The sequence below is a fragment of the Gossypium arboreum genome, chromosome 13 (assembly GCF_025698485.1).
Source record: "Gossypium arboreum isolate Shixiya-1 chromosome 13, ASM2569848v2, whole genome shotgun sequence".
In the NCBI taxonomy this organism is placed as follows: domain Eukaryota; kingdom Viridiplantae; phylum Streptophyta; class Magnoliopsida; order Malvales; family Malvaceae; genus Gossypium; species Gossypium arboreum.
In genome coordinates this window covers 13,585,238-13,612,436 of record NC_069082.1, presented here as the reverse complement: position 1 = coordinate 13,612,436, position 27,199 = coordinate 13,585,238, and the positions used below count along the sequence as shown (strand labels likewise).

Genomic DNA, 27,199 nt, shown 5'->3' with positions numbered 1-27,199 from the left:
ACATCACCCGGACATTACGAACCGAACCACCCTAACCAGCGATCGAGAATCCTAAAACAAGCCCTAGAACCTTCATAGTAGCAGGTAAAGCCATGATTCCAGCACCAATAATTGTGGTGGTTCAGTTCAAAATAGCACCAGAAACACCAGACCCGGTATTGGGTTTACTTAAAACAAGGGTATAATCATCGAGATCAACATCAACATCAGTATCAACATCATTAATCTAAAATCCCAAAAAAAATAAAAGCCAAGTAATACAATAACTACACATTAATCTAAAGGGGACTAAAAAACTAACCATTTAAATCCCATGAACCATCTGACTGTCGACGAGAGGAAAGGGAAAACAAGTAAGGGATTTCGGGAATGGGGGGAACAGATTAAGGGAAAAAAAGGGACTTGGGGAAAATGTTAGGGATTTCGGGTTTGGGGAATTAGGGGATGATTTGGGGAAAAAAAGAGGTTTTGTTTTAGGATTTGGGGAAGGAAGACGAGATGGGGAAAAGGACTTAGCAAAAAATGAAACCGATTTGAGTAAAGGGCATAAACCTCGGGAGAGAAAAACGACGCCGTTTCAAATAAGCAAAATTTGTGGCGTTTTAGCAACGCTACCGCTAATAAGACCTTTTATGCGTTTTCAGAAAGCGCCACTAATACCTATTTATATACACAATAAAACGACGCCGTTCTAATACGCTTTGTATGCTTATTATAGAAACGCTAAAGCCACTACTATTCGGAGGAAACGACGCCATTTTATTGTAATGTATAATGAATTTTGTATGCTTTTCTAAAAACGCCGCTATTTTCTATCTTTTATGCGTTTTATGTATAAACGCCGCTAATACTGAATATTTTATAGAAATTGATCAAAATTTAAAACTATATATTTAGAATTTCTTTTAAAATATATATAAACCCTAAAACCCTAACTATAGTTGAAACTTTAATTTTGATTTAATACACATTTTAAAATACATATTATGTATGCATATAAATTAATTAATTAAATGAAAACATGATGTCATTTATTATATCAATAACGTGTAAATTAATATTTTACAAGATCTAGATCAAATTACAGTTCATGTACACAATTGCACACTAAACCACTTTCCATATATATATTTATATATATTTTAAAATAATATTTTCTATATATTTATCTTATATACATTTATCTTCTAAATTAAAATCCAAAATTATACTCTAAATTTGAAACCCTAAACCTAATACTCTAAACCCTAAACCTTAGACCACAAACAAAAAACCACTCACCCCAAACTTTAAACCCCAAAACCATTCGGTAACCCCTAAACCAACCATAACTCCTGGACCATAAAGCCCAAACTATAAAGTATATATACTCTAAAAAATTGTTAACCCTAAACCATAATAAACATATTTTTGGGAATTGTGTGGCCAATGTTAATGTAGTACAAATTAAAACACACACACACACACACACACACATATATATATATATATGTTTATATTCTTATATTAAATAATATTATGAGTACGTATATACAAAATAACATGAATCTTAGTAAAATCCAAATTATGTTCTTCGATTAATATCTAGCTAATAGTATCATTTCCTTAAACCCTTCTAAACTTAATTTTTAACATATTTTATTTCAGACATTCTATTTAATCTAAATATATTTAAACAAAAAAATAGATAATTAAAAATACACAATAGCATTATTATTTATACAAAGTTACATAACTTTAATAAAACAATTAATTCTCTATGGGAACACTCTAGTTATAATGTCCACTCAGAAGATATTTCTATGTTATATAAGCTTGGAATTTATACATAGTTCAACAAATGCTAATTCCACATTCAAAATCACCCTTATATAGCATCCCAAGTAAGAATCTGGAAAGGAAATTATCTCTTAAGAAGATAATAATAATTGTCCCACTCTAAACTTTAACCCTAATTAACCTTTAAACCCTAAATCATAATCCATAAACCCCGAATTCATCATAAACTTTCAAATACTAGTTAACTCCTAAACCTTAAACCATAGTTAACGATCATAATTGAACCTGCTTAAACCATATATCTTAAACCATAATCCTTAAAATATAATGATAATTAATTTAATATTTTAAATTCAATACTATCTCTTTTATGATTATATAAGAAAATATTCAATATATTGTATAATCATAAATTTTAATAATTATTGTTTTAGAGGTTGGAGATTAGTGTTTATGATTACATTTGAGGTTTAGGGGTTATGGGGTTTTAGCTTTTACCTAAAGCGCCGCTAATGCTCTGCTTATTAGCGGCGTTTTACCTAAAGCGCCGCTAATGCTCTGGTTTTTAGCGGCGTTTTACCTAAAAGCGCCGCTACTGCTCTGCTTATCAGCGGCATTTTACCTAAAGCGCCGCTAATGCTCTGCTTATTAGCGGCGTTTTACCTAAAGCGCCGCTAATGCTCTGGTTTTTAGCGGCGTTTTACCTAAAGCGCCGCTAATGCTCTGGTTTTTAGCGGCGTTTTACCTAAAGCGCCGCTAATACTCTGTTTTTAGTGGCGTTTTAGTAAAAAACGCCGCTAATGCTATGTTTTTATCGGCTTTTTTTTTTGGAACGCCGCTATTGCTCTGAATTTTAAAATTTTGGCGGCGTTTTTTAATAAAACGCCACTAAAAATGCCGCTAAAGCCCTATTTTCCTGTAGTGACGGTGGGTTTATTTTTTCATTAGTAACTCAAAAACATGCCTTTCATTGGTCATATCTACAAATCCAACCTTCACTATTTCAAGGATTTCATTCAAAAATTCAGGGAAGTTTCGCTTCTATCCCTCTCTTTTGATATTATGCTTATATGATTATTATATATTTTTGTACATTGAGAACAATGTACATCTTAAATGCGGGGAGGTTTTTTTAATGTGATTATCAGAAATCCCTGAATTTTTATCTTGTTCTCAAATAATTTTCTCATAACATTATTAGAGTGAATTCTAATTGATTTATGATTTTTATTGATATCTTTTTGAAGTAAATCATAGGTAATTGTGCATTGATTGTTTAAACTTTAAAGAAATTAGAGAATCAAGCATGATAAGTTGACTTTTGAGAATTAAAATTTGCTAGGTTATTTCCCTGAATTGAGGTATTATCTTGAAGTTTTGAATTTATAGGATTGACATCAAATAGCCATATATTTCGTGAGATTTTGAGCCTTTTAGAGCATATATCTTTCTTGCTCACTAATTTTATTGGTTATGAGTGAGTCAACATTGATTCATTATTCTAGAACTTGCTTCGATTATACATGTTAAGACCGCACCTTCGATTTGATATACGAAAATGATAAAGGCACTTAGGTTTTAACCCATTTACCCCATAAAAGCCTACCCACATAATTGACCCCTAGTGAACCCCTTTGGACCTTAACTTTTATTTCTTGATTTTACCCTTAATAATAACCCACAACTTAACCCTTTTTGATTCATTAAGAATTTCTGCCTTTCAATTGACTCCTTTTTATCAAGATTTAATTTAATTAGTTACCTAACTTTGTTCTTTCATTCCAGTTGCTAAATTATTTCTTATTATGTATTTTCCATCATTGATTTGTTCCTAAAAAAAAATCATATAGTTACAATTATTTATTGATCTTGGTTAAGTACAGTTATTATATTAAGAAAAATCTCTCATCATTTGCTTTAGGTAGCTGAATTCTGGCACTTTCTTGTAATTTAGCAATTTGCTTCATCCTTCTAAGTTTGGTAATTGATTAAATTAATCTCGATTCTAACCCTCTTTTGCAGCCTTTATCCACACCTTTAACCCAAGCCCCATTACAACCCTGCTTAAGACCTTTTGATTTGTGTATCATCTCATTCAATGTGGCGGAGATTTGATTTTCATACAAGCTTATGGTAATAACTTTTCATGTTTGACTAATGAGTCCTTAATCATTGAACCTTAAACACACTGAGTGATTTGAGTGAACCTTTAGTGAGGATGTCAATAAATGTCAATTTGGAATTAAAGATAATTACTTAGATAAAGGGGGATGCCTATAATTTTATGATTAAAATGCTCAACTTTGACTATTTGAAACCTTAATGTTATTTTAGTTAAATTTTCAATGTATGACTACTTGTGGATTATTTTGAAACATTATTGATGAGAATTATAAGTTGAGAAGAATTTATTTTGATTATGAGTTGAGGATTTTACTTGAGGACAAGCAAATACTTAAGTGTGGGGATATTTGATAAACTGTAATGTATACATATTTTTACCCCATGCTTGGTATATTTATGAATGATCTTTCCTTGTTTTTAGTGAATTTGGTGCTCCTAATTCTTTAATTTCATGTTTTATACTTAGGTAAGCATAGTAGAGTAAAAAAAGCGAGAAACGGGCCAAAACGGAGAAAATCGGTCAACGTGGGAAATCAACACGGCCAGGACTTCCTTCCACGGGTAGACCACACGCCCTTTTCTATTTAGCAGACTTTAACATGGCCTAAGCCACCCCATACGGGCGTGGCACACGGTCGTGTCCCTGTCGAGCCCAAGTCTAGTTCTACTCAGAAAAGGGCACTTTTGAGGGTTTGGAAGCATTCTAAAGCCTATATAAACACCTGAGGAGGCACCTAAAGGGAACACACGAAGTAGGAGGCAAGGAATTACTCGAAGAAAGCCGATTGATCCATCTCAGAAGCCAGATTCTCCTTCAAGACTGAAGATCTCCCTTCAATTTCTTTCAGGGTTTTTGGGTTTTCTTTATGTTTTGTTATCATTATTCTTCTGAGATGTTTTCTTTTACACATATGAACTAAATCCCCTAAATACCTAAGGGGGATGAAACCTAAGATGGATCTTGTTACTATTTTTTGAATTATATGATAAATACTTGATTTGTTCTTAATTATGTGTTCTTAATTCTTGATTTAATATTCCGGGATATTAATTCAGTCCCTATCTAAGAGTAGATCTAGCATAATTAAGCGGAGTTGATTGCACCCCTAGACATAGGGTGGCATAAATCTGCCAGATTAGGGTCAAACCTAATAAGAGAATCCACAGATCGAGTTAATGCAACACTAGGGGTTTTAATTAGAAAGAGATTTCAATTAATCAACCTAGGGTTAAACGTTTTTAGTCTCAAGAGAGATAATAATATAAATTAGGGATTTCTATGGATCAAGTCAAGTGAATAAATCGTCTAGTTTAGAGTCAAATAACAAGTGAAGTCTAGGTGGATTCTTCATTGGGTATTGTCTAAATCAATCAATTTTTTTTCCAAAAGTATTTCCCCAATTTACTTCCTGTGCATTCTTAGTTTAGTTAATTAGTTTAGATAAAGAAAATCCCCTTATTTGTAGGCTAAATAATAAAAAGAAGGTTAATACTAGTACTTTTAGTTCTTGTGGGTTCGAAATTCCGGTCTTTCTATAAGCTATACTACTGTTCGATAGGTGCGCTTGCCTTTATCGTGATAATAGTTAGTTTTCAAGTACAATCAATCATAAATATAAAACTTATCATGCACATCACTATGTGTGAAAAACATGTTTTTAAAATGAGAAGTATGGAAGGAGTTATTATGATGGTTTGATGAATATAGGAAAAATTAGCGTAATAAAGGAATTGACGAATTGTTATGGGATACAAGGGAGTTTGGTGGCATAGTGGAAGAGATATGTACTGGTCCTTTAGGGCGACATTATAATGATAGTTATCTAACTGTCCTTCAGGGTGACACTGTGACGACAATTATCTACTAGTCCTTTAGGGCGACACCGTGATGACGATTATCTACTGGTCCTTCAGGGTGACACCATGACTACGACATATAGGTCCTTCAAGGCAACACTGTGTAAATGACATATAAGTCCTATGGGGTGACACTTTGAAAGAGGTTTACTAATTTTTCAAAATCAAAAGTCCATGGTTATCTATGACATAATCTAGTGGTGAATAGGTACATTTTATGGTGAAATGGAGTCTCCCAAGATGGTAAGCAGGAAACCTATCAGGGCACAAAAAAAAGAGGAAATCACTGTAAGATTCGTGCGACAAGAAGTCTAACAGAATGAGCGTGGAACATCTGCGAACGTAGGCAAACATGATAATAAGAGGATCCTCCAAAATACGAAGGTAAGTAGAAATGGTAAAAATGTCTTAACACGGGTATATGTGAAAGGAATGAGCAATTCCTTCAAAGTATTTGCAAATAGGTATCTGCCATAAAGGTCCACCAAATTTCAATAAGTAAACAAGTTTTTGGTTGTAATAAATTGATATTATTATGCAAATATTAATCCTAAGTATTCATAGGTAAAGAGGTCGCTAGAATAACAAGGAAGTTCGCCAAGGACTTTCTCAAGAAAGAAAAACACCTAGGACTATCTGGAGTAGAAAGTCCATCGGGAAATAGTAAAAGAAATGAAATTCTGTCAGGATTGTATAGAGCGGGGAAGTCCTATTATGACTATCAAATGTGAAAGCCTGCCAAGGCAAATCTAAGAAAGAAATAGTCCGCAAGGAACTATCTAATACTGGGAGTATTTTAGTCTGAAGTGGGAAATTCTTTCAGGATTATTGACGAGTACAAGTCCACAAAGAACAAGGTGATCATGTATCAGCCAAATCTCAAATTCAAGATAGCAAATGAGATTCTCAGTAAATGGGTCTTCCTTTGAAGAAGGGATTAAACACAAGATAAGTTAGAAAAAGAAAATTATCGGGGTATTATAGTAAGTCTATTTTGAGTTCAGGGTGGAATGAAGAGATTAGGGTAAGGATCCACTGTTGTGGTGAGATATTTGATAGTTCGGCAAAAGTAGTCGTCAAATCGCATATTCGCGTATATAGTACCTTGGTGAGTTGAGCCAGAAAGGTAAAATGGGAGCCTAAGATAGAGCTAGATAAGGGTGGGCCTTAGAAATGGGTTGTTTGAAAGAGTGCACCTATATCAGATCAACCGGTATATCTGCGAACTATTGGTTCAAAAACCACATGAGCATCGGCTACTTTAGTGTTACTGCAAAATTCCTCAACTTTGTCAAAGAGTTTTAAATTCTATATTCTTATTCTTATTTACCCAAAAGTTGAGAGCCTTTTATTTCTGATGTACAGAATCTCACTAAGTTCATTTAAACTTACGATTTTACTTCCTTGTATGCAAGATTAAGGAATGATTCAAGGGTTAGGGAGGGACCATGCCAAACATAATCAAGTTAAGCAAATGGTGCCATAGTTGTACCATGCATTTAAAGGGCACCCTTAGAAGCTACGCCTCGGGGTTCGAATAAGAAGGCTTTTATAAAAGTTCTAATTCCCAATTTGTTGTATACTTATAAACTTAAACTTGCTCAATAAGGCAATTTGATTGTAAGAACTTTAGAAACAGTAGAAAATTTATCTATAGTGATATTTTTTAACATGTTGTTAACTAAAGAGATTGGAGTAAAGTTATCTGTTTATAAGAAACCTATCTTGGCATTTAAAAGTTGAAAGTAAATCAATATAGAATTATTGTTAAGTATTTTGGGTTGATTGTGACATTTTGTACCCGAACCCAGCGATCAAGCTGGGTATGGGGTGTTACAGCATCAACACTCCAATTTCCTTCTTTGAAAATATGTGATAAATCGTAATTTATACATATTTTTACCCCATGTTTAACGCATTTTATGGATGATTTTCCATTAGAATTGGTGAATTCGATGCTCCTAATGCTTTAATTTCATGTTTTACACTTAAAAGAGCTTAGAAGAGCAAAAGGAACGAGAAATGGGCCAAAAACGGAGAAAATGGGCCAAAGTACAAAACCAACACGACCTGGACCTCCTCACACGGGCAGACCACACGGCCATGTCAATTTGGCAGGCTCGAGCATGGCCTGAAGTAATCGAACACGGGCATGTTACACGGGCGTGTCCCTGCAGAGCCCAAGTTGAGTCCAATTCGAAAAAGGCTAATTTTGAGGGCTTCTAGGCATTCCAAAGCCTATAAATACACCCTAGAGGAGGAAGAAAAGGGAGACGGAGAATAGGGAGTAAGGAATTACTCCATGAAAAGCCGGTTGATCCATCTCAGAAGTTGGATTCATCATTAAGACTGAAGATTTCTCCTCAATTTCCCTTCAGGAGTTTTGGGTTTTCTTTATGTTTTGTATTCTTTATTATTCTGAGATGTTTTCTTATTTAGTTATTAACTAAAACCCCTAAATACCTAAGGGGAATGAATCCTAGGATGAATATTGTTATTATTTTCTAAATCATATGATAAATATTTAACTTGTTATTAATTATGTGTTCTTAATTCTTGTTTTGATATCCCAAGATACTGATTCAAGACATGCTCTTAATCAGAGGAGGAATAGACCCTGTCTAAGAGTATATTTGTCATAATTAAGCGGAGTTGATTGCGCGCCTAGACATAGAGTGACAAGATTTTTTCAGATTTGGGTGAAACCTAATAACGGGATCCATAGATCGAGTTAATGCAACCCTATAGTGTTAATTAGAGAAAAGTCTTGATTATTCAATCTAGCGATTAGACGTTAGTAGTCTTGAATAGGGATAATAACATAACTTAGGGATCTCTACGGAACAAGTTGAATAAAAAAATTGTCCGTTTCGGAGCCAAAATAACAAGTAAAGTCTAGGTGGATTTTTCCTTAGGTATTGTCTTAATTCAATCGATTTTCCCAAAAGCAATTCCCCAATTCTTTTCCCTATGCGTTATTTGTAATAGCCCAAAATTGGGTCTAGTTGGAACAGAGGTTTCAGGATCACAAAATCTGCGATATAAATAATTATTTTATGATTATTTTGAGGTCTATGATATGATTGCATGATTGTGTGGAAATTTCGTGAAGAAATTCTATGCATAAAGTGCTTAATTCGAAGTTAGGGACTAAATTGAATAAGTTGCAAAACTTGCATTCTAGAAGTTTCTAGTATGAAATTGATTTGAAATATTAATTAGGAGGTCTTAAATAGAATTTGACCAATTTCTAAGTTATGGACAAAAATTAGACATGGATGGAATTTTGGAAAGTTTAGTAGTAAGGGTATTTTGGTCATTTAGGGTAAAATGAATTAAAATACAAAATTAAAAGCCAATTTTGCTCATCTTCTTCACCATGGACGTGTATACCAAGGAGGCTCCATGGATAGGGTTTTCAAGCTTCCCAATCTCAATTGTAAGTCCGTTTCTAACCCCGTTTTCAAGTTTTTACGTTTTGGAGTCCATTAACTTGATTTAGCTTATGCTAGCAATAATTCAACCTAGGGCTCATATTTGGAAAAATACCCATAGGTAAAATTTGTGTATTCTGGTGTTTTATGATACAATATGAGGTTTTAAATTATGTTAGACAACTTGTGCTACTCGGTTTTAAGTGAAAACGAGCAAAAGGGCTTAATTGGTAAAAATACCTAATAGTCATAAGTATATGTTAGAGTGAGAATTTGATGTTGCCATTGAAGGGAAAAGTGATCATCATGTCATAAAACATAAGAATAAGGGATGAAGTTTAATTCCCGAGCCTAGGGGCAAAAGTGTAAATATACAAAAGTTTAGGGGCAAAATTGTAATTTTTCCAAAGTTTGAGTTAAGGACTGTTTTGAATAGTATATTAATTAAATAAGTAAAATATGATGTTTTAGATCCCGGAAAACAAGATTTGAACCTAGAATGAGAGAAAAATCGAAAATTGGGAAAGTTGGTAAAATGGCTGTTTTAATATCAAGGTAAGTTCATATGTATAATAAGCATTAATTTATGCATGTTTCAATGTAAAATTGATATATTTACTATGATCTCCGAGGTGCTGAAAGTATGTAAGTTGGTATGATAATAATACAACAATAATGTTGTAATTTATATTTGAAAGTTAAATTTAGTGAATTAATTGAATTATGTTAAATTAAATGATTATGGTGCCAAGTTTATGAATTGATTTAAAAATATGTCTATGGTACATGAAGTGCATTGAATTATCATACATAAATGTGATTTCTATGATTATGGATATTATGGGAAATTGTAAGTTCATATGATTTTTAATAAGACAATGTGTAATTTAATGTTATTGCGTTGATATTAAATGAGATGTAAGTTTATATGTAAGTAATACATCACTATTAGTATTATGATATTTTATAAAAATATTGGAAATATGTTTGTGGATAATTACTTGATTGGTGAAATTGTTGGAAAGAGAGAGAATCCGGTTGAACCTTCTGAAAGATTGGATGATACAGATGGTATGTAGCTAGGTCACATGTATAGTGTAACATCCTGATTTTCGGGTTTTCGAGATTCCTAATATTTTAAGTAAATTTCTAAAATTTGGTATGTGATGATGGAATTCATAATTTGGGTATGTAAATGGGCTTATGGAAGGCCCATGAGTTGGCCAAAACCCAGAGAATTTTTAAATTTTGGACTTAGGAGTTAGGGGTTACGGCTAGGTGCCCTTATATTAAGTTGTGGGTAAAGTGTATCACAAAAGAGCTTTGGTAGAGTGGCAAGGGTGACGCCACTAAGCTCCTAAAAAGGTGGCGTGTGGGCATAGAGGAAGACACAGGTTCGATTCCTGTGTTGGCAAATAAGAGTATTTATTTTTGTGTGCGGGAAGGGTAAGTGTTGGAACTTAAGTGGATTCTGTAAGAGGAGAGTTGGATCAAGTCAAATGCATAAATTAAGGAGGGATAAGGGGAGAGATTTTAGGGATGTGATATGGAGATAGAGTTGGCGAATAAGGGAGTTTGGAGAGGGATTTTCGGCGAGGGTATTAGGTTAGTAATTTCGGCATTAGGGTCTTAGTTGTGCCGATTTTGTTTTTTGGTGTGTAGCTTTTTCTCTCTTTCTTTTCCAGCCGAATCTACCTCCCTTCTACTCAATTTTCTTCCTTTTTCTTTCTTTCAAATCAGCCCACTATTTCCTTTCATTCACCATTGTTTTCCTTATCTCTATTTTTGCCGAAGTGCATAAAAAGTCGAATCGATGAAGATAGGGGTACCGATTCTTTGTGACCAGCAACCTTTTCTTCCTTCTCAATAGTTGGAGTTTGATTCCCTTACCTTTTAGGCATCCGGATTCAAGAGGAGAAAGACGTGGTAAGTGTTCAAACTCTAAACAATTCCTAGTGTAGCTTTGGTCAAAAGTCAAACTCCAAGTTTAGGGAGATGGCGAATATGGGCATAGACTCTATGGGGTCTTCTTTTAATATTTTTGGTTTATTTATTGAAGGAGCAGAAGGTGTAGTGTCGATTTGGAGTAGCTTGGATCACGGAGTAGCTAGGCCTAGTCATCAATCGCGACAAAGGTAAGGTGCCTAAGGCCATTATGGATGGTGGCGAATGTGTAAGTGTTAATATTGGAAAGTTCTTAATTTGGTTCAATTATTGCGAGCTGATCTATTTAAAATTGATTATAGGAGAAATCGTGTAGGAGATCTCGTCAAGGAATATTGCAAATCGGTGTGTAACGAACCCTTTTCATAGCTTAAAGCGATAAATGCTTAGAAAAGCAAATGTCAAATTACGGCATTTCGAGGACTTGTGAGCAAGCTTAACGCTCACTAGTTAGTTAGAATCGATGAGACGTGAACGAGAACGATGGAAACGGTAAGAATGTGATTTTTGGCGGTCTTGGTAAGTTGGGCCTCGAGGGGTCAAGTGGGGCCCATTGGGCTTTCAGCCCATTTGGGTAAAATTGGTAGAAAACGAAATCGTTAAATTGCATGATAAGACTATTAAAACCGTTATGGAATATAGGCTAAGTGGGCCTAGACGACAAAATTGGCTAAGTAGGGCCCATTAGGGTTTTAGGCCCAATAACTCGATTTCGCTAAAATGGGCGTAATCACGGTTTGCACCCATGGATTGTTAGTAATCATTAATGAACATGGAAACCGTAATTTTGGTAAAATTACGAGATTACCCTTATAATATGAAAATGACCGCTTTGCCCTAGGTGAAAATGACCATTATACCCCTAGGGTTTATGTATGATTTTAATACATGGGATTTTGATAAATATGGTATGTATGATATGCACATGAAATGTATGATATGCACATGATATGTATGATATGCACATGAGGTAATCATAAATGCATTGGGTTGGGTTTTATATGGATGGAGGAAGTGAAAAGGGCTTATGCCCGATTATCAAAAGGGCTTATGCCCGATTATCAAAAGGGCTTATGCCCCGATTATAAAAGGGCTTATGCCCCGATTATTGAAAGGGCTTTTGCCCGATTATTAAAAGAGGCTAGGCCTCAGGTTATATGATAAAGCATTATCTTTGCCGGTGGAGAGTTTGGCGGGGTGGGTCGAGTTAATCCCACATGGTGTGTTGGTTGGTACGGGTGGAGAGTAGCAGATGGTGGGTTGAGTAGTCTCCCAAATGGGTTGCATTCTTTCATTGAAATTATATGTGACATTGAAATGGGCCTAAGGGCCATACCGTTTCTGATAAAGGCTTAGGCCCGATAATATGAAATATGAAAAGGCTTGACCCAAGATATGAAATATGAAATATGAAAAGGGCTACTGACCCGATGCATGATTGAGATTGGATTTGGGCTTAGACCCAACAGTCGTTATTGTTTGAGCTCTGAAAGGGCTTGTTGCACATCGAGTTTCCAAACTCACCCCTTTCCTTAACCTTGCAGTGAGCCTTGATGTGGGGACTTGGTAGGAGGGGATTGAGTGTGGCACGGTGATCTTCTTGGGCTTTAAATAAAGTGTTGGTTTCGTTTAATTTCCTTTAACTATTATTTATTTTTGGGTTGTAATAAGGCCAATTTTAACTTTTCTTTTATTTCTTTTGGGATTATTTTAATTTTAATAACTTTAAAATTGGTTAATTATTATTCAAATGGGCTAGACTTAGGACGTGTTTTCAAAATGATACTTGTTTTCAAATTATCTCAACACCACGATTCATCGGTTAATCAAAGACGTCCACTTAAACGAATTTAAACTCGAAATGACAAAGTGTGGCTATGGTTGTGGGCATGTCTAGGATTGGATCCAATTAAAGAGCTTGGTACTTAAGCAGCCTTCATGGCTCACCTCCTCTGCCTCGGATACCTACCTGGTGCTTAGCTTCCATACACTTTGTTAACTCACCAAAACATATGGCTTTTAAAAACTCTAAAACGAAACTCAGATTTTTAACTCCGATGTGGCACGTCAAATTTGGCCATAACATCTGGGCCGGGTTTGGGGTGTTACATTTAGTGGTATCAGAGCCTAGGTTGCAACAACTCGGCTGTGGATCGGGTCCAAAAATGTTTTCGGAAACTTAGGCCTAAGAAGGGTATTTTTGGAAATGGCTTCTGAAAAATTCATTTTAAAGATGTTTTGCGGAGAATATATGTTAAAAAGGTACCAGTTTTTCTGTTTTAAATCAAGAGTTCAAAATAAAGGGAGTTTTCAAATCAAAGTTTTCGAATTTCTATTTTCGATAATCAAAAACATGGTTTTTTAGTTCTAAATGGATTGGAGAAAGAAGTGGCGCACTGAATCCCCGGCACCAAGTCTGTAAGTATATTTTCCTTACAATATATGATATTGATATGATATTATGAATAGTGCTGAGACCCTACTATGAGACTTTAGCTAGGGTAGAGTCAGAAGCAGTAGGAATGAGGCGTAGCTAGGCTACGATGATACGAAAAATCCTTGAACCGCTATATCTACATAAGACATTTTCTTAATAAGCAAAGGAATGTTATACTAATTTCATAAAATTCAGTAAATCGATAATTCGATATGAGTACTAAAGGAGCTCGTGGGCCGAGGCCGCGGACGTGGTCGCGAAGGGTGCAAGTTGAATCTTCATCCTCGGGGCATAGGCCACCGAGGAGCCAGCTGTGCCGCAAGCAACGGAGACTGGGTCTTATGATCGGGCTGCGGGGATGACGCTTTATCCCAAGCCATGTTAAGGGTTTTAGAAAGAGTGGCTGGAGCTAGTCTTGGGGCGGTGAATAGGGGTCTATATCGGAGCGACTCGAGAACAGAGCGCAGGTATTTAGGGGTGTATCTGGAGTGGCCCCGAATGTGGCAGAATATTGGCTGGAGGCAACAGAACGGATCATGGACGACCTAGACTGCTCAGTGGAGCAAAAGCTGAAAGGAGCTGTGTCGCTGCTACGTGACGAGGCATACCGATGGTGGATCACCGTAAGGGAGAGTACCCCAATTGAGCAAGTAACCTGGGAATTGTTCAAAACTGCCTTTAAAGGGAGGTATGTTGGAGCAAGCTATGTGGATGCTCGTCGAAAGGAATTCTTGAATCTGACTCAAGGTGATAAGACAGTAGCAGTATGAGGCGAAATTTTGAGGTGAGTCGATATGCTAGTGGTATAGTGGCAATCAATATGAGCGCGATGTCCGCTTCGAGGATGGTCTCCGCGATGAGCTTAGGATATTGATAGCTCCACGGAGGAGCGTGGTTTTGCTGCATTGGTAGAAAAGGCTAAGATAGCCGAGGAGGTGAAGCTGAGTGAGCGACGAATCGTGAGAAGGATCGACCCGATTCAAGAGGATTTGGACCCTCGAGTGCCACGAATCGAAGTGTTAAAAGAGCAAGGATGGAGGAACCGGTTCGAGCAGTTCGAAGAATACTTATAGACCGCAGCTTGCGAGGGGGTGTGGTAGGGTGCATATGGGGAGTCTTGAAACGAATGGAGCATGTTTTCGATGTGGGTCAAAGGAGCATAAGTTCGAGAGTGTCCTCGGAGGACGGCTCAGAGCTAGCGGCAGAGCAAAGGGATGTCCAACCACGGCGAGGAGGACCACCACCACGAGAGGGTCGTGGGCAAGGTAGAGGTGGCAATGGTAATGGACGAGGACGTGGGGCACTGGCGAGGTGCTGGTCATCTTGAAGCTCGACAACCGGCGTTGGTTTATGCTTTGCACGACGTCGTGAGGAGGGTGACGCTCGATGTTATAACTGATACGTTCTTCATTCATTGCATGCCTTACATCGCTTTGATTGATGTGGGTTCCACCCACTCGTATGTTGCTTGTGATGTATCGGGGCTTTGGATGTGCTTCCGAGAAGACCGTGAGTGGGGTATCGATAATAAGTCCATTGGGACATTCGGTTAAGGTAGATAAAATTTTTAGGGCGATCAGTTAGTGACACAAGATAAAATCTTTGAAGGAGATTTGATGGAGCGCCATTTCGGGATTTTGATCTTATTTTGGGAATGGATTGGTTAATTAAGCACAAGGCGACGTTGGATTGTCTTGCAAAGAGGATGGTACTAAGAATCGCCAATATGAGGAGATAATGGTCATAGGGGAACGAAGGATTATTTATCCAATGTTGTTTGCGTTAAGAGCCGAGAAGTTGATCCGAAAGGTTGTGAGGCGTACTTGGCCTTTGTAAGTCAAACGGGACTTGAGGAGATAACGGTGGAGTCGGTTAGGACTATTAGGGAATTTCAGGATGTATTCCCAGATGAACTTCTGGATTACCCCGAACAGAGAAGTCGAGTTTGGAATTGACTTACTACAGAACGACTCCTCCCATTGCGCCTTATCGGATGGCACCAAAGGAGTTGGTAGAATTGAAAGCTCGATTCAAGAGGCTGCTGGATAGAGGGTTTATAAGACCAAGTGTTTCTCCGTAGGTGCACCGGTCTGTTCAGTAAAGAAGAAAGATGGGACTATGCGAATGTGTATTGACTATCGGCGGTTGAATAAGTGACTATCAAGAACAAGTATCCGTTACCAAGAATCGATGATCTGTCGACCAATTAAAAGGAGCCTCGGTGTTTTCTAAGATCGACCTTGATGGGATATCATCAATTAAGAGTTAAAGAGGGGATATTTATAAGACGGCATTCAGGGACTCGTCACGGACATTACGAGTTTACGGTAATGCCATTTGGGTTGACTAATGCACCGCGACATTCATGGATTTGATGAATCGGGTATTCCACCATACTTGGATCGGTTCGTAGTCGTTTTATTGATGATATCTTGGTGTATTCGAAACGAAAGAGAAGCATGATGAGCATCTTCGTGTAGTCTTGCAAGTGTTAAGGGAGAAGCAACTTTATGCAAAGTTTAGTAAGTGCGAGTTTTGGTGAAGGAAGTTACCTTCTTGGGGCATGTTGTGTCTGCTGAAGGGATCAAGGTGGACCCTCGAAGATTGAAGCCATTTTGGAATGGAAGCCACCGAAGTCGATATGAAATTCAAAGTTTTACGGGGTTGGCGGGTTATTATCGGAGATTCGTGAAAGGATTTTACGTGATGGCGACCGATTAATCTAAACTTATAAGGAAGGGAGCACCTTTTGTTTGGACAGATAAGCGATGAGAGGCGTTTGAGAAGTTGAAGAAGGTTTTGACTAAGCGCCAAGATTGATTCACCAGAGGTGGTAAGGATTTCACTGTACTGCGATCGTCACATGTAGGTTTGGGCTGCGTGTTGATGCAAGAGGGTAAAGTGGTCGCTTATGCTTCACGACAGCTTAAGCCACATAAGGTGAACTACCCTACGCATGACTTGGAATTGGCAGTGGTAATCTTTGCACTTAAGATATGGAGGCATTACCTGTATAGAGAGAAGTGCATCATCTATCTGGTCACAAGAGTCTTAAGTACTTGCGACTCAAAAGGAGCTGAATCTTAGGCGTGAAGGTGGATAGAGTTGTTAAAGGACTATGACTGTTCGATTGAGTACCACCTGTAAGGCGAATGTCGTGGTGATGCGCTAAGTCGAAGAGTGGGCGGAATTAAAGGCGATGTTTGCTCGTCTAAGTTTGTATGCCGACGGGAGTTTGTTGGCGAGTTCTGAGTGAGACCGACTTGGGTAGAAACAGTTAAAAGCAGCAGCTTGGAGGACGAGTCGTTGGTTGCTCGGTTTGCAAGTTGAGAAGGGGAGAATCGACTTTGGGTTAAATAGTGAGGGAGTTCTTTGTTTTCGAGGAAGAATTTGTATGCTTGAAAGACTCGACTTGAGATTGATGATTTTGAAAGAGGCACATAATGGACCTTGTGCTATGCATCCGGGAGGGAGTAAGTTGTATCGAGACTTGCGAGAGCAATATTAGTGGCTTGGGCTTAAGCGGGAAGTGACCGAATTTGTTGGGAGATGTTTGACATGTCAACAAGTGAAGGCCGAGCATCAACTACCTTCGGATTGTTACACGGTAAAGATACCACTTTGGAAGTAGGAAAGGGTAACTATGGACTTTGTAAGTGGGTTGCCGTTGACACCTTCTAAGAAGGATTCGGTTTGGGTGATTGTGGATAGACTCACGAAATCGCTCATTTCATACCGTCCGGACCAATTACTCACTTGAAGTTGGCGATTGTATGTGGCGAAATAGTACGGTTGCATGGTGTGCCAAGATCGATAATTTCGCATCGAGACCCAAGGTTTACATCTCGATTTTGGCAGAAGTTGCATGAGGCATTGGGAACGCGATTGGATTTCAGTACGGCTTTTCACCCTCAGTCGGATGGGCAGTCAGAGAGGGTTATTCAGATTTTAGAGGATATGTTGAGGGGTTGTGCTATTGAATTTAGAGGCAGCTGGGAGGACCATTTGCCCTTAGCGGAGTTCGCGTATAACAACAGTTATCAAGCAAGTATTCAGATGGCTCCATATGAGGCACTATATGGGCGAAGGTGTCGCTCGCCTACTTGTTGGGCAGAATTGGGGGAAAGGCAAATACTTGGACCAGAGTTGGTAGCAGATACTGAAGACAAGATTAAGGTAATCAGGAAGAGGTTAAAAGAGGCGGCGGATCGACAAAAGTCTTATGCCAATCTGAAGCGTAAGGTTATTGAATATGCGGTAGGAGACATGGTCTTTTTGAAAGTTTCGCCTTGGAAGAAGATCTTGAGATTTGGTAAGAAGGGTAAGTTGAGCCCACGGTTTATTGGACCTTATCGAATCATTAAGCGGATAGGGCCGGTGGCTTATCAACTAGAGTTACCTCCAGAACTGGATCGCATTCACGATGTCTTCCATGTGTCCATGCTAAGGCGATATCGTTCTGACCCAACTCATATCGTACCGATTCACGTAAATTGAGGTACAGTCGGTTTGACCTTTGAAGAGGAACCTGTGCAAATACTTGATCGTGATGTCAAGGTGTTGAGAAAGAGGTCAGTCCCGTTGGTGAAGGTACTTTGGAGGAACCATGGCAAGGAAGAAGCTACCTAGGAGACCGAAGAGGCAATGCGTCAGCAGTACCCTCAACTGTTTGGACTGAGTAAATTTCGAGGCGAAATTTCTTTAAGGAGGGTAGAGTTGTAACATCCGATTTTCGGGTTTTCGCGATTCTGATATTTTAAGTAAATTTCTAAAATTTGGTATGTGATGATGGAATTCATAATTTGGGTATGTAAATGGGCTTATGGAAGGCCCATGAGTTGGCCAAAACCCTAGAGAATTTTTAAATTTTGGACTTAGGAGTTAGGGGTTCGGCTAGGTGCCCTTATATTAAGTTGTGGGTAAAGTGTATCACAAAAGAGCTTTGGTAGAGTGGCAAGGGTGACGCCACTAAGCTCCTAAAAAGGTGGCGTGTGGGCATAGAGGAAGACACAGGTTCGATTCCTGTGTTGGCAAATAAGAGTATTTATTTTTGTGTGCGGGAAGGGTAAGTGTTGGAACTTAAGTGGATTACGTAAGAGGAGAGTTGGATCAAGTCAAATGCATAAATTAAGGAGGGATAAGGGAGAGATTTTAGGGATGTGATATGGAGATAGAGTTGGTAGAATAAGGGAGTTTGGAGAGGGATTTTCTGCAGAGGGTATTAGGTTAGTAATTTCAGATTAGGGTCTTAGTTGTGCCGATTTTGTTCTTTGGTGTGTAGCTTTTTCTCTCTTTCTTTTCCAGCCGAATCTACCTCCCTTCTACTCAATTTTCTTCCTTTTTCTTTCTTTCAAATCAGCCCACTATTTCCTTTCATTCACCATTGTTTTCCCTTATCTCTATTTTTGCCAAAGTGCCGCAAAAAGCCGAATCAGTGAAGATAGGGGGTGCCGATTCTTTGTGACCAGCAACCTTTTTCTTCCTTCTCAATAGTTGGCGTTTGATTCCCTTACCTTTTAGGCATCCGGATTCAAGAGGAGAAAGACGTGGTAAGTGTTCAAACTCTAAACAATTCCTAGTGTAGCTTTGGTCAAAAGTCAAACTCCAAGTTTAGGAGATGGCGAATATGGGCATAGACTCTATGGGGTCTTCTTTTAATATTTTTGGTTTATTTATTGAAGGAGCAGCAAGGTGTAGTGTCGATTTGGAGTAACTTGGATCGCGGAGTAGCTAGGCCTAGTCATCAATCGCGTCAAAGGTAAGGTGCCTAAGGCCATTATGGATGGTGGCGAATGTGTAAGTGTTAATATTGGAAAGTTCTTAATTTGGTTCAATTATTGCGAGCTGATCTATTTAAAATTGATTATAGGAGAAATCGTAGGAGATCTCGTCAAGGAATATCGCAAATCGTGTGTAACGAACCCTTTTCATAGCTTAAAGCGATAAATGCTTAAAAAAGCGAAATGTCAAATTTCGGCATTTCGAGGACTTGTGAGCAAGCTTTAACGCTCACTAGTTAGTTAGAATCGATGAGACGTGAACGAGAACGATGGAAACGGTAAGAATGTGATTTTGGCGTTCTTGGTAAGTTGGGCCTCGAGGGGTCAAGTGGGGCCCATTGGGCTTTCGGGCCCATTTGGGTAAAATTGGTAGAAAACGAAAATCATTAAATTGCATGATAAGACTGTTAAAACCGTTATGGAATATAGGCTAAGTGGGCCTAGACGATGTAATTGGCTAAGTAGGGCCCATTAGGGTTTTAGGCCCAATAACTCGATTTCGCTAAAATGGGCCGAATCACGGTTTGCACCCATGGATTGTTAGTAATCGTTAATGAACATGGAAACCATAATTTTTGGTAAAATTACGAGATTACCCTTATAATATGAAAATGATCGTTTTGCCCCTAGGTGAAAATGACCATTATACCCCTAGGGTTTATGTATGATTTTAATACATGGGATTTTGATAAATATGGTATGTATGATATGCACATGAAATGTATGATATGCACATGATATGTATGATATGCACATGAGGTAATCATAAATGCATTGGGTTGGGTTTTTATATGGATGGAGGAAGTGAAAAAGGGCTTATGCCCCAGTTATCAAAAGGGCTTATGCCCGAGTTATCAAAAGGGCTTATGCCCCGCTTATAAAAGGGCTTATGCCCCGATTATTGAAAGGGCTTTTGCCCGATTATTAAAAGAGGCTAGGCCTCCATTATATGATAAAGCACTATCTTGCCGGTGGAGAGTTTGGCGGGTGGGTCGAGTTAATCCCCACATGGTGTGTTGGTTGGTACGGGTGGAGAGTAGCGGATGGTGGGTTGAGTAGTCTCCCAAATGGGTTGCATTCTTTCATTGAAATTATATGTGACATTGAAATGGGCCTAAGGGCCATACTGTTTCTGATAAAGGCTTGACCCAAGAATATGAAATATGAAAAGGCTTCGCCCAAGAATATGAAATATGAAAAGGCTTGACCAAATTATGAAATATGAAATATGAAAAGGGCTACTGCCCGAGGCATGATTGAGATTGGATTTGGGCTTAAACCCAACAGCCGTTATTGTTTCTGCTCTGAAAGGGCTTGTTGCACACTGAGTTTCCAAACTCACCCTCTTTCCTTAACCTTGCAGTGAGCCTTGATGTGGGGACTTGGGCGGAGGGATTCAGAGTGGCCACGGTGATCGCCTTGGGCTTTAAATAAAGTGTTGGTTTCCGTTTAATTTCCTTTAACTATTATTTATTTTTGGGTTGTAATAAGGCCAATTTTAACTTTTCTTTTATTTCTTTTCGGGATTATTTTAATTTTAATAACTTTAAAATTGGTTAATTATTATTCAAATGGGCTAGACTTAGGACGTGTTTTCAAAATGATACTTGTTTTCAAATTATCTCAACACCACGATTCATCGGTTAATCAAAGACGCCCACTTAAACAATTTAAACTCGAAATGACAAAGTGTGGCTATGGTTGTGGGCATGTCTAGGATTGGATCCAATTAAAGAGCTTGGTACTTAAGCAGCCTTCATGGCTCACCTCCTCTGCCTCGGATACCTACCTGGTGCTTAGCTTCCATACACTTTGTTAACTCACCAAAACATATGGCTTTTAAAAACTCTAAAACGAAACTCAGATTTTTAACTCCGATGTGGCACGTCAAATTTGGCCATAACGTCTGGGCCGGGTTTGGGGTGTTACATATAGTGCTGAGTGCACATCATGTGTACAAGAGAGCTACAAGACATTATGATGTAGCTAGGTCGCATGGGTGATACTATGTGTACACCATGTAGACAAGAGAGCTACAGGATATATGTAGCTAGGTCGCATGCGTGGTTCCAAGTGAAGGACACCATGTAGACAAGAGAGCTACGAGATAAACTGGCTAGGTCACATGGGTGGTACTAAGTGTTCACCATGTGTACAAGAGAGCCGAACTATATGACGGGTGGAGCTATGTGCTGAAACCACCAAGTATCGAGGATTGATCCGAAGTGTTCAACGGGAGACTCTCTATGTATTGCTTTGTGAGTTTTGTGATGAATAAGTGCAGGAACTTGGTTATGTGAATGATGTGTTCATTAAGTGACCAGGATGTGGTAAGGTTATAAACAAGTAAGTTATACATGAGGATGATTTTATGGTGACCTTGTGATCATGGGCCTATACTTGTGATGTATGAAATGTGGTGAAAATGATTTGTGATATGTATGTTAAAATGAGGTTAATACAAAGAAAGTGTGAAAGAGTGAATTAGCAATAAAACTGTTTTGGACAGTAGCAGTGACGTGATTTTGAAAAATCACCAAAAATAGTATAAATTGAATCAGAGACTGAATGAGATATCATATTAAAGCTTAATGAGTCTATTTTCATATAAAAGAAATATACAAATCAAAGGAGTTCTATATTTTGAGATATTTATGTTTTTGTGAGACTGATTCAGAATGATTACGTGATCCCCTTTTCTGACTTTGAAAAATCACAACAATTTGGAGAAAAATAATTAGAGGCTAAAAATTATATTTTTAAAATCCATAATGAGTCTATTTTTAAGATAAATCAACAAGAACATTATCCGAGTTCTGTATTGTGAGATAATTATTTTTTAGTGAAGAGAGGTCAGAACTGTCAGAAAGTGAAATAGGGGAAATTTTAATGAATAAACTGTACTAATTGGCTAAACTAAAAATTATTAAAATTTTATGGTGGAAAGATATGTGAGTCTAGTTTCACAGAAAATTTACGGATCTTAATTTGGAGCTCTGTATCTCGAATTATAAATAATTAAGTGACTATGACTCGTGTGGACAGTTTGATGTGAACATTTATTAGTAAATTGTGAAATCGTACTTACAAGAATGCTATATACATTAAGGATGTGGAATGGAAAGGAGGAGGAGGAAAATAAATATATGTGGAATACATGGAAACTATGGTATATGAAATATTGATATAATGAAATAAATGATATGTGTTTATAAGAAAACAAAAAGAGAATGTTATGTATCATGACATGTGTATATATATATATATATATATATATATATATATATATGACTAGTCTCAATGTAATGCTTGTTGGGTATGGAATTGAATTGAAATGTTTCAGCAAACATGTTATTCGTGCATCCTAATCGTGGTATTTTATAAAGATATGATCTAGCTTTAAATATGAATGCTTGATGATTAAGTGAAGATATTTGGTAAGATGATAATCTTGGTATAAATGTATAAGTGGTACTATAATAAATAAGGTAAAATGAGTATGAGAGACACATGTATGATGACATACAAATGCTATGTTTGTGGTTTAATTGAGGATGTTTAATCATTAAATGAATACCATATTATATGCTTTTGATTTTGTATAAGTGTGTAAGAGATCAAGGTTGACCAAAGCTTGGAAAATAGCCTAGGTATATTCCACACGTGCAGAGACACGACCATGTGTCTCAAAGTGTATGGAACACTGACTTTGGGACACGGGCATGTGGAGCCTTAAAGCATGAAATTTCCAAGATTTTCGTAAGTTCTCGGTTTAGTCCCAAACCCTTTCTAAAGTATGTTTTGGGCTCCGTAGGCTCAAATAAGGGACTATGTGTAAGAGAATGAACGCTTTGAAATATGAATAAAATTTTATGGCTCGTATTTTAGTTTAATGTTTGTATGTTTGTCTGGTAACGCCTCGTACCTTAGCCCGGCCTCAGATACGGGTAAGGGGTGTTACATTCTTAGTTTAGATAATTAGTTAATTAAAACAAAACTTCTTTATTCTTAGGCTAGATAATAAAAAGACAGTCATTACTAGTACTTTTAGTTCCTTTGGGTTCGACAATCCGATCTTGCTAAAACTATACTACTGTTCGATAGGTACACTTGCCTGCATCGCAATAATAGTTAGTTTAAGAACGAGTAATTATAAATATTTAAAACCTATCACGAAATCACGCGATCAAGTTTTTGGCGCCGTTGCTGGGGATCTAAGATATTAGGAACGCTCAATTTTTATTACTTTAGCCATTTATTTTTCTTGCAATTTAATTTAATTTTTTTTATTATTTATTAACCTACTCTTTCTTTCTCTTGGCAGGTTTTTATAGCTTATGACTAGAAGAAACCCGTCGAGACCATTACTTTTTGACGAAGAAATTGATTTGTACAGTTCGTAGAAACCAAAGAGAAATAAGGCACGGCTTAAGATACACGGAGAATGAGCAAGAAAACAATACTAAACCCCTAACCGAAGAGATGGCTGAAAACCAAGGCAATCAACTACCTCCTGCAATTGCGGTTAATCAAAATCCTGTTGCACGCACTATGTATGATTATGCTAAACCTTCTTTAATAGGAATGAATCAAGCATTGTTAGACCTGCTATAGCTGCAAATACTTTTGAATTAAAACCTAACACCATTCAAATGATACAACAATTTGTTCAGTTTGATGGTTTGCAGGATGAGGATCCCAACGCTCATTTAGCCAACTTCTTAGAACTATGCGATACATTTAAAATTAATGGCGTTTCTGATGATGCCATACGTCTTCGGTTGTTTCCCTTTTCATTGGGGAACAAAGCTAAACAGTGGTTGAACTCGTTACCATGAGGGTCAATTACTACTTGGGAACAAATGACCGAAAAATTTTTACTAAAATATTTTTCGCCGGCTAAAACGGCTAAATTACGTAATGATATCTCTTCTTTGGTGCATATGGATTTAGAAACACTCTACGATGCATGGCAGAGATACAAGGACCTTTTGAGAAGATGCCCCCACCATGGGTTACCACTTTGGCTCCAAGTACAAACATTCCACAATGGTCTGAATCCTTCGACTCGGTAAATGGTTGATGCAGCTGCTGGCAGAACCATCAATAATAAAACACCTGAAGATCCCTATGAGTTTATTGAGGAGATGTCACTGAATAACTATCAGTGGCAAGTCATGAGGACAAAGCCAACGAAAACAGCCGGCATTTATAACGTCAATGCGGTCACCATGATCTCTAATCAGGTAGAACTCTTAAATAAAAAGATTGATGGTTTTCTTAGTTCTTCACAGGTTCACCTAGTAATGCAGTGCGAAGCAAGTAGCGGTGGAACAAGCTATTTGGAATACCAACCTTATGGCCACAACATGGATAACGAGCAATTAAATTACATGGGTAATAATCCTCGACCTCAAAACAATCCATATAGTAAGACTTATAATGTAGGTTGGAGGAACCATCCCAATTTTTCATGGGGAGGCCAAGGAAATCAAAGGCCACAACATCCTCCGGGTTTTCAACAACCACCCTATGAACAGGAAAAGAAGCCAAACCTTGAAGAGATGCTCTCAAAGTTTATATCAGTATCAGAAACCTGTTTCTAGAACACCGAGACAGCACTTAAGAATCAACAATCCAAGGGCTCGAAACTCAGATAGGCCAGCTGTCCAAACTGATCTCGGAAAGACCACTAGAAAGTTTACGTAGTAACACCAAATCAAAAGAGCATGTCAAAGCAATTACACTAAGGAGTGGGAAAGTGTTAGCGGAATCTGAAAAGAAGTTAGCACAAGAAGCCGTAGAAAGCGAAAGGAGGGAAGAAAACCCGAAAATAGTGACAAACTAGTGCCGGAGGAATACAAACCACCAGTTCCATATCCACAAAAATTGAAAAAAGATCGCATTGATGCACATTTTGGTAAGTTTCTTGAACTTTTTAAGCATTTACATATAAACTTACCTTTTGTTGAAGCCATCTCACAGATGCCTACATACGCCAAATTTTTGAAGGAGCTTCTAACAAATAAAAGGAATTTCGAGGACTTATCTACAGTAGAACTCAATAATGAGTGCTCAGCGATACTCCAAAACAAGCTGCCAACCAAACTGAAAGATCTAGGAAGTTTTACTATCCCTTGCTTAATTGGTAGTCTGAATGTTGAAAAAGCACTAGCTGATTTAGGCGCTAGCATTAATTTGATGCCATATAAAATGTTCAAACAACTTGGTCTTAGGGAACCTAAACCTACTAGGATGAGTATTCAATTAGCCGATAGATCTGTTAAATATCCTAGGGGTATTATAGAAGACGTACTCGTGAAAGTAGATAAATTCATATTCTCTGTTGATTTTGTTGTGCTTGACATGGATGAAGATGTGGAAGTACCCTTAATTTTAGAGTGCCCATTTCTAGCCACTGCTAGGGCTGTAATCGATGTGGGTGACGGTAAATTGATACTTAGAGTAGGTGACGAGGAGATTATCTTTAAAATTTACTATGCTATGAGATTCTCTAGGGAACAAGATGATTCATGTTATTTTATTGACTCTATTGATCATATTACTCAAGATTCTTTTCAAGAAATTATACAGAAGGAGACGACTGAACCGTATCCAGCTCAAGGCGAGCAGGCAGGTGAGGAACCTAATGACCATTCGTCAAGACAAGTAGAATATGAGGGCATTAAGATAAACGATGAACTTAAGCAAAAACCCTCTATTGAGGAGCCTCCCAAACTAGAACTTAAATAATTACCAAACCACTTAGAATACGTATTCCTTGGAAATAATTCTACATTACCAGTTATTATTGCTTCTAACTTGCAACCCAAGGAGAAAGAGGAATTAATCCAAGTATTAAAAGAACATAAAAAGGCCATAGCTTGGAAAATTTCTAACATTAAAGGAATCAGTCCTTCTTTTTGTACCCACAAAATTTTGATGGAAGATGAATACAAACCGTGTGTGCAAGCTCAAAGAATTCTGAACCCCAACATGAAGGAAGTTGTAAAAGCCGAGGTAATTAAACTTCTAGATACTGGAATTATTTATCCTATTTGTGACAGTTCTTGGGTAAGTCCAGTGCAGGTTGTCCCCAAGAAAGGAGGCATGACGGTTGTGACCAATGAGAAGAATGAATTAATCCCAACAAGAACAGTCACAGGGTGGATAGTTTGCATAGACTACAGGAAACTGAATGATGCCACAAGAAAAGATCACTTCTCCTTGCCATTCATTGACCAAATGTTGGAAAGATTATCCGGACACATGTATTACTACTTTCTAGACTGACTCTCTGGTTTCTTCCAAATCCCAATAGCTCCTGAAGATCAAGAAAAGACAACATTCACATGCCCATATGGTATGTTCGCTTATTGTAGAATGCATTTTGGATTATGTAATGCTCCTGCCACTTTTCAGTGTTGTATGATGGCTATATTCGACGAACTCGTGGAAGTTATCATGAAAGTATTTATGGATGATTTTTCAGTATTTGGTAACTCTTTCCATCTCTGCCTTAAAAATTTAAAACGAGTTTTAATAAGATGTAAGGAAACAAACCTTGTGCTTAACTGGGAGAAATGTCACTTCATGATTCAAGAAGGTATTGTATTAGGGCATAAAATTTCTAGTAAAGGGATTGAGGTGGATAAATCTAAAATAGAAACAATCGAAAAATTACCACCTCCTAGTTTGGTTAAGGCTATTAGAAGCTTTTTAGGACATGCTGGTTTTTATAGAAGATTTATTAAGGATTTTTCTAAAATAGCTAAGCCTTTGACTAAATTGCTAAGAAAAGATATACCTTTTAACTTCGACCAAGAATGTTTAGAAGCATTTAA

The 27,199-nt window shown here is 37.5% G+C and overlaps 1 non-coding gene across 1 annotated transcript; it reads right to left on the bottom strand.

The window, feature by feature from the left end:
- Nucleotides 1-24,265: 24,265 nt before the first annotated feature.
- LOC128287220 (small nucleolar RNA R71) lies at nucleotides 24,266-24,372 on the bottom strand. The gene has a single exon (XR_008277916.1). It is a non-coding gene; the product is annotated as a small nucleolar RNA R71 (small nucleolar RNA).
- Between the last annotated feature and the right edge of the window lie 2,827 nt (nucleotides 24,373-27,199).